The 11,859-nt window shown below is 36.5% G+C and overlaps 1 protein-coding gene and 1 long non-coding RNA gene across 3 annotated transcripts in view; one reads left to right on the top strand and one right to left on the bottom strand.

The window, feature by feature from the left end:
• Positions 1-11,859, top strand: part of PCBP3 (poly(rC) binding protein 3) — a 264,296-nt gene that overhangs the window by 9,044 nt on the left and 243,393 nt on the right. The gene's annotated exons all lie outside the window — the stretch shown is intronic.
• The window catches only part of LOC116550729, a 27,022-nt gene continuing 25,234 nt past the window's right edge, over positions 10,072-11,859 (bottom strand). The window contains exon 3 of the long non-coding RNA XR_004268555.1: positions 10,072-10,083. This is a non-coding gene — a long non-coding RNA (uncharacterized LOC116550729). The remainder of the gene's footprint in view (positions 10,084-11,859) is intronic.

Here is an 11,859-nt window from a genome sequence, read left to right as displayed (position 1 = left end):
CTCTGTTGCCCAGGTTGGAGTGCAGTGGCATGATCTCGGCTCACTGAAACTTCTGCCTCCTGGGTTCAAGCAATTCTTCCTGCCTCAGCCTCCCGAGTAGCTGGGATTATGGGTGCGCACCACCTACAGTTGGGATTTTTGTGTTTTTTGGTAGAGACGGGGTTTCACCATGTTGGCCAGGCTGGTCTCAAACTCCTGACCTCAGGTGATACACCCACCATGGTCTCCCAAAGTGTTGGGATTATAGGTGTGAGCCACCGCACCTGGCCTGATGACTAATATATTGTTTGGGGTTTTGCTTTTGTGGCTATGAGTGAAATTGGCTCATAATTTTCTTTTCTTGTAGCTGTTCTCTTTCTAATCTGAGATGAATACTTAATTTATTAATTTGCAGCTTTTCCCTTTTTCTAATATGTGTGTTTAAAGTGACGTATTTTCTTATAAACAATGCCTTGGCTACATCATACAAAGTTTGATTTAAGGCATTTTCATTATTGTTTGATATACTTTCTAATTTCCATTCTGTTTTTTTCTTCAATTCCTAGGTAATTTAGAAGAACGTTTAAAAATTTCTAAACATAAGCATATTTCCTTTTTTTTTATTATTCTTCAGTACAGTTATCTGCCCAAAGATCTTGCTTTCTATGATTTTAATCCTTTGAAATTTGCTGATTTGCCTTATAGCCCAGAATATGGTATGTAGGTTTTCTCAGACATTCCTATGTGCTTGGAAATAATTGGGTTCAATGTATTATGCCATATATATTTTTTAGCTGAGTTGATAAGCGTATTATATCTGCTTTCTTACTAGTCTTTTTGGTTGTTATATTCATTACTAAGATAATTACACAATTTCATTATGATTATGGATTTGTATTATTTTTCCTTGCAGTTCTGTCCATTTTTATTTATAAATTTTTGAGACTTTGTTATTAGGGGCACACAGATTTAAAACTGTTGGGTCTTCCTGATGAATGGAGACTTTAATTATTATGACTGGTTCTCTTTATCTCTAGTAATGAATATTTGACTTTATGATATGATATGTCTGATGTTAATATTAACATAGCCATGCTAGATGTTTTAGGCTCATATTTGCATGATATCTTTGTTTTTTATCATCTTATTCTCAACCTTACTATAGTTTTATACTTTAGGTATGTCTCTTACAAAGAGTATACTTAGATTTTTTTTTTTCATTCAATCTGTCAATCTTTGTCTTTTAATTGGAACAGTTAATTTACATTAAATGTAATTACTGATCTATTTGGGTTTAAATTCACAAACCTATTATGTATTTATCTTGTTTTACATTTTCTGTGTTTATTTTTCTCTCTTTTCTTGCATTATTTTAATCTGATAATGTGATTTCTTTTAAAAGACAATCATTCCATTTTTCACCTTCTCCAGTAGATTGGAGATTATGTAAATTGTTACTAACTTATCCAGGTAATACAATTACACCTTTATCTTTCTCTTAGATAAATCATAGTTTCTTGGAAGACTTGAACTCTATGACTACCTCCAGATTCATATATATGCTTGTTATTGTGCGTTTTAATTCTATATTCTTTATAAATTCAGTGAAATAAATTAATATTAAATGACATTATCATATTAACAGTGTTGGTATTAATAGTATTATTACTGATAACATGAACAGTATTGTATTAATGGTAATATTAACAGTTAGTACTCGTTTAGGTTATTCAGAGATTTATCTTTTCTTTGTTCTTCATTGCTCTCTGGCATTTCTGACTTTCATTCTGGGAAGGTTTCACTTCTGCCCAAAGAGCCTTCTTTAAAAACTCCTTTATTGCAGGTCAGCTGGTGGTAGATACTGCGATTATTTTTCTTTGAGATGGAGTCTGGCTCTATCTCCAGCCTGGAGTGCAGTGGCGTGATCTCAGCTCACTGCAACCTCTGCCTCCCCGGTTCAAGCAATTCTTCTGCCTCAGCCTCCTGAGTAGCTGGGACTACAGGTGGGCGCCACCATGCCCAGCTAATTATTTTATTTTTTTTAGAATTTTCTTTTTTTTGTTGTTATTGTACTTCAGGTTCTGGGGTACATGTGCAGATCATGTAGGATTTTTGCATAGGTACATACATGGCAAGGTGGTTTGCTGCCTTCATCCCCCCATCACCTATATCTGGTGTTTCTCTCCTCACTATCCCTCCCCACCCTTCCCATTCCTGCTATCCCTCCCCTAGACCTTTCCTACTGACCACAGTGTGTGATGCTTCGCTCCCTGTGTCTACGTGTTCTAATTGTTCAACACCTGCCTATAAGTGATAAAATATGGTGTTTGGTTTTCTGTTCTTGTGTCAATTTGCTGAGAACGATGGTTTCCAGATTCATCCATGTCCCTATGAAAGACACGAACTCATCATTTTTTATGGCTGCATAGTATTCCATGGTATATATGTGCCACATTTTCTTTATCCAGTCTATTGATGATGGACATTTGGGTTGGTTCCAAGTCTTTTCTATTGTAAACAGTGCCGCAGTGAACATATGTGTGCATGTGTCTTTATAACAGAACAATTTATAATTCTTTGGGTATATACCCAGTAATGAGATTGCTGGGTCAAATGGTATTTCTATTTCTAGATCCTCGAGAAATCGCCACAGTCTTCCACAATGGTTGAACTAATTTACACTCCCACCAACAGTGTAAAAGTGTTCATATTTCTCCACATTCTCTCCAGCATCTGTTGTCTCCAGATTTTTTAATGATCGTCATTCCAACTGTTGTGAGATGGTATCTCAATGTGGTTTTTGATTTGCATTTCTCTAATGACCAGTGATGATGAGCATTTTTTCATATGTTTGCTGGTCTCATCGATGTCTTCTTTTGTAAAGTGTCTGTTCATATCCTTTGCCCACTTTTGAATGGGTTTGTTTTTTTCTTGGAATTCTGTTTTAGTTCTTTGTAGATTCTGGATATTAGCCCTTTGTCAGATGGGTAGATTGCAAAAATTTTTTCCCATTCTGTTGGTTGCTGGTTCACTCTAATGATTGTTTCCTTTGCTGTACAGAAGCTCTGGAGTTTCATTAGATCCCATTTGTCTATTTTGGCTTTTGTTGCCATTGCTTTTGGTGTTTTAGCCATGAAGTCCTTGACTATGCCTATGTCCTAAATGGTTTTGCCTAGGTTTTCTTCTAGGGTTTTTATGGCGTTAGGTCTTATGTTTAGATCTTTAATCCATCTGGAGTTAATTTTGGTGTAAGGTGTCAGTAAGGGGTCTAGTTTCTGTTTTCTGCACATAGCTAGCCAGTTTTCCCAACACCATTTATTAAACATGGAGTCCTTTCCCCATTGCTTGTTTTTGCCAGGTTTGTCAAAGATCAGATGGTTGTAGATGTGTGGTGTGCTTCTGAGGCCTCTGTTCTGTTCCATTGGTCTGTGTCTCTGTTTGGATACCAGTACCATGCTGTTTTGATTACTGTGGCCTTGTGGTATAGTTTGAAGTCAGGCAGTGTGATGCCTCCAGGTTTGTTCTTTTTGCTTAGAGCTGTTTTGGCTATGTGGGCTCTCTTTTGGTTCCATATGAAGTTTGAAGTGTTTTTTCCAGTTTTGTGAAGAAGGTCATTGGTAGCTTGGTGGGGATAGCATTGAATCTATAAATTACTTTGGACGGCATGGCCATTTTCACTATGTTGATGCCTCCCAACCATGAGCATAGGATGTTTTTCCATCTGTTTGTGTCCTCTCTTATTTCATTGAGCAGTGGTTTGTAGTTCTCCTTGAAGAGGTCCTTTACATCATTTGTTAGTTGTATTCCTAGGTAGTTTATTCCTTTTATAGCAATTATGAATGGGAATTCACTTTTGATTTGGCTCTCTGTTTGTCTGTTATTGGTGTATAGAAATGCTTGTGATTTCTGCACATTTTGTATCCTGAGACTTTGCTGAAGTTGCTTATCAGTTTCAGGAGATTTTGGGCTGAGATGATGGGGTCTTCTAAATATACAATCATGTTGTCTGCAAATACAGACAATTTGGCTTCCTCTTTTCCTAATTGAATACCTTTATTTCTTTTTCTTGCCTGATTGTTCTAGCTAGAACTTCCAAATCTATATTGAATAGGAGTTGTGATACAGGGCATCCTTGTCTCGTGCCAGTTTCAAAGGGAGTGCTTCCAGTTTTTGCCTGTTCAGTATGATATTGGCTGTGGGTTTATCGTAAATAGCTTTTATTATTTTGTGATACGTACCATTGATACCTAGTTTGTTGAGGGTTTTTAGCATAAAGAGCTGTTGAGTTTTGTCAAAGGCCTTTTCTGCATCTATTGAGATAGTCATATGGTTTTTGTCTTTGGTTCTGTTTATGTGATGGATTACATTTATAGACTTGTGTATGTTGAACCATCCTTGCATCCCTGGAATGAAGCCTACTTGATCGTGATGAATAAACTTTTTGATTTGCTGTTGCATTCTTTTTGCCAGTATTTTATTGAAGACTTTTGCATTGATGTTCATCATGGATATTGGCCTGAAGTTTTCTTTTTTAGTTGCATGTCTGCCTGGTTTTGGTATTAGGATGATGTTGGTCTCATAAAATGAGTTGGGGAGGATTCCGTCTTTTTGTATTGTTTGGAATAGTTTCAGAAGGAATGGTACCAGCTCCCCTTTCTACGTCTGGTAGAATTCGGCCACAAACCCATCTGGACCTGGGCTTTTTTTAGTTGGTAGGCTATTAATTGCTGCCTCAACTTCAGCCATTGTTATTGGTCTATTCAGGGATTCAACTTCTTCCTGGTTTAGTCTTGGGAGAGTGCAAGTGTCCAGGAATTTATCCATTTCTTCCAGGTTTACTGGTTTGTGTGCATAGAGTTGTTTGTAGTAATCTCTGATGGTAGTTTGTATTTCTGTAGAATCGGTGGTGATGTTCCCCTTATCGTTTTTTATTGCATCTATTTGATTCTTCTCTCTTTTCTTTTGTGTTAGTCTGGCTAGAGGTCTATCTATTTTGTTGATCTTTTCAAAAAACCAGCTCCTCGATTTGTTGATTTTTTTGAAGGGTTTTTTGAGTCTCTATCTCTTTCAGTTCTGCTCTGATCTTAGTTATTTCTTGTCTTCTGCTAGCTTTTGAGTTTTTTTGATCTTTCTCTCTAACTCTTTCAATTTTGATGATAGGGTATTGATTTTAGACCTTTCCTTGTTCCTCATTTGGGTATTTATTGCTATAAATTTCCCTCTAGACACTGCTTTAAATGTGTCCCAGAGATTCTGGTATGTTGTGTCTTTGTTCTCGTTGGTTTCAAAGAACATCTTTATTTCTGCCTTCATTTCATTATTTATCCAGTCTACATTCAAGAGCCAGTTGTTCATTTTCCATGAAGTTGTGTGGTTTTGAGTTAGTTTCTTAATCCTGAGTTCTAATTTGATTGCACTGTGGTCAGAGAGACTGCTTGTTATGATTTCTGTTGTTTTGCATTTGCTGAGGGGTGATTTACTTCTAATTATGTGGTTGATTTTAGAGTAATTGCAATGTGGTGCTGAGAAGAATGTATATTCTGTGGATTTGGGGTTAAGAATTCTGTAAATGTCTATTAAGTTCACTTGGTCCAGATCTGCATTCAAGTCCTGGATTTCCTTGTTGATTTTCTGTCTTGTTGATCTTTCTAATATTGACAGTGGAGTGTTGAAGTCTCTCACTATTATTGTGCGGGAGTCTAAGTCTCTTTGTAGGTCATTAAGGACTTGTATTATGTATCTAGGTGCTCCTGTATTGGGTGCATATATATTTAGGATCATTAGCTCTTCTTGTTGTATTGATCCTTTTACCATTATATAATGCCCTTCTTTGCCTCTTTTGATTTTTGTTGGTTTAAAGTCCTTTTTATAAGAGACTAGGATTGCCACCCCTGCTTTCTTTTTGCTCTCCATTTGCTTGGTAAATCTTCTTCCATTTCTTTATTTTGAGTCCATGTGTGTCTTTGCACATGAGATGGGTCTCCTGAATACAGCACACTGATGGTTCTTGGCTTTTTATCCAATTTGCCAGTCTGTGTCTTTTGATTGGGGCATTTAGTCCATTTACATTTAATGTTAATATTGTTATGTGTGAATTTGATCCTGGCATTTTATTACTGGTTGGTTGTTTTGCCCTTTGGTTGGTGTAATTTCTCCATTGCATCGTTGGCCTTTACCATTTGGTTCTTTTTTGCAGTGGCTGGTACTGGTTTTTTCTTTCTGTGTTTAGTGCTTCCTTCAGGAGCTCCTGCAGGGCAGGTCTGGTAGTGACAAAATCTCTCAGCAATTGCTTGTGCATAAAGGATTTCATTTCTTCTTCACTTAAGAAGCTTAGTTCGGCTGGATATGAAATTCTAGGTTTGAAGTTCTTTTGTTTAAGGATGTTGAATATTGGCCCCCACTCTCTTCTGGCTTATAGGGTTTCTGCCGAGAGATCTGCTGTGAGTCTGATGTGCTTCCTTTTGTGAGTGATCTGACCTTTCTCTCTGGCTTCCCTTAGTATTTTTTCCTTTGTTTCAACCCTGGTGAACCTGAAAATTATGCACCTTGGGGTTGTTCTTCTAGAGGAGTATCGTTGTGGTGTTCTCTGTATTTCCTGTATTTGAATGTTGGCCTGCCTTGCTAGGTTGGGGAAGTTCTCTGGGATAATATCCTGAAGAGTGTTTTACAGCTTGGATTCATTTTCCCTGTCATCTTCTGGTATACCCCGATCAGGCGTAGATTAGGTCTTTTCAGGTAATCCCATATTTCTTAAAGGCTTTGTTCATTTCTTTTCACTCTTTGTTCTCTTTTCTTCCCTTCTCGTTTTATTTCATTGAGTTGATCTTCAATCTCTGGTATCCTTTCTTCTGCTTGATCTATTTGGCTATTGAAACTTGTGTATGCTTCATGAAGTTCTTGTGGTGTGTTTTTCAGCTCCATCAAGTCATTTATGTTCTTCTCTAAGCTGGTTATTCTAGTTAGCATTTTGTCTAACCTTTTTTTCAAGGTTTTCAGTTTCTTTGCATTGGGATAGAACATGTTCCTTTAACTCAGAGAAGTTTGTTATTACCCACCTTCTGAAGCCTGCTTCTGTCAATTCGTCAAATTCATTCTCCATCCTGCTTTGTTCCCTTGCTGGTGAGGAACTGCCCAGCTAATTTTTATATTTTTAGTAGAGATGGAGTTTTGCCATGTTGGCTAGGATGGTCTTGATCTCTTGACCTCGTGATCTGTCACTTTGACCACCCAAAGTGCTGGGGTTATAGGCATGAGCCACCAGTCCTGGCCAACACTGTGTAGTTTTTAATCTAAAAATATATTTTTTTCATCTTTTAATAAATTATTTCAATTTACTTCAACATTTTGTTGGATATAACTCACACACCATAAAATTCACCACTTTCAACTTTACAACTGAGTGTTTTTGGTATATTTTCAAGGTTATGCAACTATCATCTCTACATAATTCCAGAAAATTTTGTTCACCTTAAAAATAAACCTCATACACAATAACTACCTGTTTCTCCCTCCCCAAAGGCCCTGGCAAGTGTTAATTTAGTTTTCATCTCGAAGAATTTGCCCATTATGGACGTTTAATATGAATGGAATTATACAATCTGTGGCCCTATGTATCGGGCTTCTTTCATTTTCCATAATGTTTTCAAGCTTTATCCATGTTGTAGTATGTGTCAGTATTTTATTCCTTTTCATGGCTAAATAATATTCAGTTGTGTAGATATATGGCATTTTGTTTATCCATTCATCAGTAGACATTTGGGTTGTTTTTTGGCTGTTATGAACAACATGCTATGAACAATCATGTATGAGTTTTCATATGAATATATGTTTTCACTTGTCTTGGGTTTACTCTAGAGGTAGAATTGCTGAGTCATACAGTAACTCTGTTTAAGTTTTTGAATAACTGCCAAATTGTTTCCCAAAGATGGTGCAGCATCTTTGGGAAACAATTTGGCAATGTAAATTTCCAAATGATTTGGAATGTAAATGAAGCATTTTACATTCCCATCAGTAATTTATGGGGTTCCAATTTCTGCATTCTCTCCAACACTTGTTATTTTTCAGTTTTTTGAATATAGCCATGTAGTGGGTGGAAAGTAGTATCTTATTGTGGTATTAATTAGCATTTCTCTAGTGACTAATGATATTCAGCCCTTTTCATGTACTGCTTACTGGCCATTTTTGTTTTTTCTTTGGAGAAATGGCTATTTAAATCCTTTGCCCATTTAAAAAGTGGATTGTTTGTCTTTTTATCACTGAGTTGTAAATGTTCAATATATATTATGTATATTAGTCTCCTATCAGATAAATGATTTGCAAATATTTTCCCTCCAACTGTGAGTAGTATTTTCATTTTTTTGATAGTATCCTTTGATGCATAAATGGTTTTTATTTTGATGATATTGTGTTTATTTATTTATTTTTCTTTTGTTGTTTGTGCTTTGTCATATTTTAGACATTATTTAATCCTAAGTCACAAAGACTTACACCTCTGTTTTATTCTAAGGGTTTTATGGTTTTAGCTCTGAAATTTAGGTCTTCAGTGCATTTTGAGTTAATTTTTATCTATGGTATAAGGGAGGAGTTTAACTTCATTCTTCTGCCTGTGGCTGTCTAGTTGTGCTGGTACCATTTGTTGAAAAGACTACCTATTGAATAGCCCTAGCACCTTTGTCAAAAATCAATTGACCATAAAGTATGGGTTTATTTCTGAACTCTCAACTCTTATTTCATTGACCTATATGTTTTTCTCTATGCCAGCAGCACACAGTCTTGATTATTATAGCTTTGTACTGAGTTTTAAGATTGGGAAATGTGAGTCCTTCAACTGTGTTCTTTTTATTTATTTTGGTTATTTGTTGTCCCTTGTATTTCCATATGATTTTTAAGACTAGTTTGTCATTTTCTTAAAACAAAACAAAACAAAACAAAACAAAAAAGGCAGGTGGAATTTTGATGGGGAAATTGAATCTGTAGATCAATTTGGGGAGTATTGTCAGGTTAACAATATTAAGTTTTGCAATCCGTGAGCATAAGACTTAGTAGCTGTAATAGTTTTTTAGTGGATTCTTGAGGATTTTCTATATGCAAGATTGTATCATCTGCAAATATGGATACTTTTAATTCTTTGTTTCGAATCTAGATGCCTTTAAAAAAATTTTTTTCTTATGTAATTGCCCTGGTTATAACCTTTAATACAATGTTGAATTGCTGTGGCATGGGTGGACATCATTGCTTGTTCATCATCTTAGGGGGAAAGCTTTTAACCTCTCACCAGTAAGTATAGATAGCTGTGGGTTTTTGTAGATGCCCTTAATTAGGTTGAGGAATTTCCCTTCTATTCCTATTTTGTTGAGTGTTTTTGTTTTTGTTTTTAATCACAAAAGGGAGTTGAATGTTGTCAGATGCTTTTCCTGCATCTATACTATGTTATTTTTGTCCTTTATTAGTGTCATGTATTACATTGATTCAGTTTTGTATGTTGAAGCAACTTTGAATTCCTTAGATAAATTCCATTTGTCATGGCATATAATCCTTTTTATATATTGGTAGATTTGGTTTGCTAGTGTTTTCTTGAGGACTTTTTTTTTTTTTTTTTTTGAGATGGAGTCTCGCTCTGTCACCCAGGCTGGAGTACAGCAGTGTGGTCTCAGCTCACTGAAGCTCTGCCTCCCAGGTTCAAGTGATTCTTCTGCCTCAGTCTCCTGAGTAGCTGGGATGACAGGCCCACACCTCCATCTCCAGCTAATTTTTGTATTTTTAGTAGAGACAGGGTTTTGCCATGTTGGTCAGGCTGGTACTTGAACTCCTGACCCCAAGTGATCCACCCACGTTGGCCTCCCAAAGTGCTGAGATTACAGGTGTGAGCCACCACACCCGGCCTTGTTAGGGATTTTTATGTCTGTACTGTCTGTATTCTTAAGGCTTGTTAATCAGTAGTTTTCTTGTGATCTCTTTGTCTGGTTTTGGCCTTAGAGAATGAGTTGGGAAGTATCCTTTACACCTTGTGAATGATTGGTGTTCATTCTTCTTTAAATGTTTGGTAGGATTGAATAGTGAAGCCATCTGTTTGTAAACTTTCCCTGGTGGAAAATTTTTAAAATACTCAATATCTTTACTTCCTTTAGGTTTTTTTCAGATGTACTATTTTTTGAGTTAGTTTTGATAGTTTCTTTCTAGGAATTTGTGAATTTCACCTAGCTTATCCAATTTGTTGGCCAACAGTTCATAATATTTCTTTATAATCCTTTTATTTCTATGAGGTTGGTAGTTTTCTTTCTGATTTTAGTAAATTGAGTCTTCCCTCTTTTTGTTCCTGGTCATTCTAGATAAAGGTTTGTCAGTGTTGTTGGTCTTTTCAAAAAACAACTTTGGTTTCATTGTTTTTTATTTTCTATCTCATTTTTGCCCCAATATTTGTTTTTTCTTTCTTTTGCTTGCAAAAATTTAGTTGGCTCTTCTATAATGTCTTAAGTAGAACTTTAGGTTATCAATTTGAGATGTTTCTTTTTTAATATGTGTTTACAGCTCTAACTTTGTAAGAACTGCTTTCACTGCCTTTCATAAGTTTTGATATGTTGTACTTTTTTTTTTTTTTTTTTCTGTGAGACAGGGTCATGCTCTGTCATCCAGGCTAGAATGTATTGGTGCCATCACAAGTCACTGCAGCCTTAACCTTGATTCTCCTGAGGTCAAACCACCTTCCCACCTCAGCCTCCTGAGTAGGTGGGACCACAGGTGCATTCCCCAATGCCTGGCTAATTTTTTTTTTTTTAATATTTGTGAGACACAGGGTCTTGCCATTTTGCTCAGGCTGGTCTCGAACTCCTGGGCTCAAGCAGTCCTCTCACCATGGCCTCCCAAAATGCTGGGATTACAGGAATTAGCCACTGTGCCTGGCCTCATTTTTAATGATCTCAAAGTATTTTCTAATTTTCCTTGTGGTTTCTTCCTTGACTTTTTGGCTATTTAGCAGTGTATTGTTTGATTTCCACAGACTTTTGCATTTCTTAATTTTCTATCTGTTACTGATTTCTATTTTTTATCCCTGTGTTTAGGGAACATATTTTGTATTATTCCAGTCTTTAAAAATTTTAAGACTTATTTTCTTGCCTAACACCTGGTCTGTTCTAGAGAATGTTCCATGTGTATTTGAGAATAATATGTTTTCTGCATTTTGCATGGAGAATTCTTTTTGTTGTTGTTGTTGTTGTTGTTTTTGTTTTTATTACATTTTAGGTTTTGGGGTACATGTGAAGAACATGCAAGATTGTTGCATAGGTACCCACGTGGCAGTGTGATTTGCTGCCTTCCTCTCCATCACCTATATGTGGCATTTCTCCCCATGCTATCTCTCCCTAACTCCCCAACCCCTGCTGTCCCTCCCCTATTTCCCCCAAACAGACCCAAGTGTGTAGTGCTCCCCTCTCTGTGTCCATGTCTTCTCATTGTTCAAACACCCGCCTATGAGTGAGAACATGTAGTGGTTGATTTTCTGCTCGTGTCAGTTTGCTGAGAATGATGGTTTCCGGGTTCATCCATGTCCCTACAAAGAACACGAAATCATCGATTTTGATGGCTGCATAATATTCCATGGTGTATATGTGCCACATTTTCCCTGTCCAGTCTATTATCGATGGGCATTTGGGTTGGTTCCAGGTCTTTGTTATTGTAAACAGTGCTGCAATGAACATTTGTGTGCATGTGTCCTTATAGTAGAATGATTTATAATCCTTTGGGTATATACCCAGTAATGGGATTGCTGGGTCAAATGGAATTTCTATTTCTAGGTCCTTGAGGAATCACCACACTGTCTTCCACAATGGTTGAACTAATTTACACTCCCACCAACAGTGTAAAAGTGTTCCTATTTCTCCACAT

Source organism: Sapajus apella, unplaced genomic scaffold, assembly GCF_009761245.1.
Source record: "Sapajus apella isolate SASKATOON/1434 unplaced genomic scaffold, GSC_monkey_1.0 scaffold8, whole genome shotgun sequence".
Classification (NCBI taxonomy): Eukaryota; Metazoa; Chordata; class Mammalia; order Primates; family Cebidae; genus Sapajus; species Sapajus apella.
The sequence above is the reverse complement of the archived record's forward strand: the minus strand, read 5'-3'. Positions and strand labels throughout refer to the sequence as shown.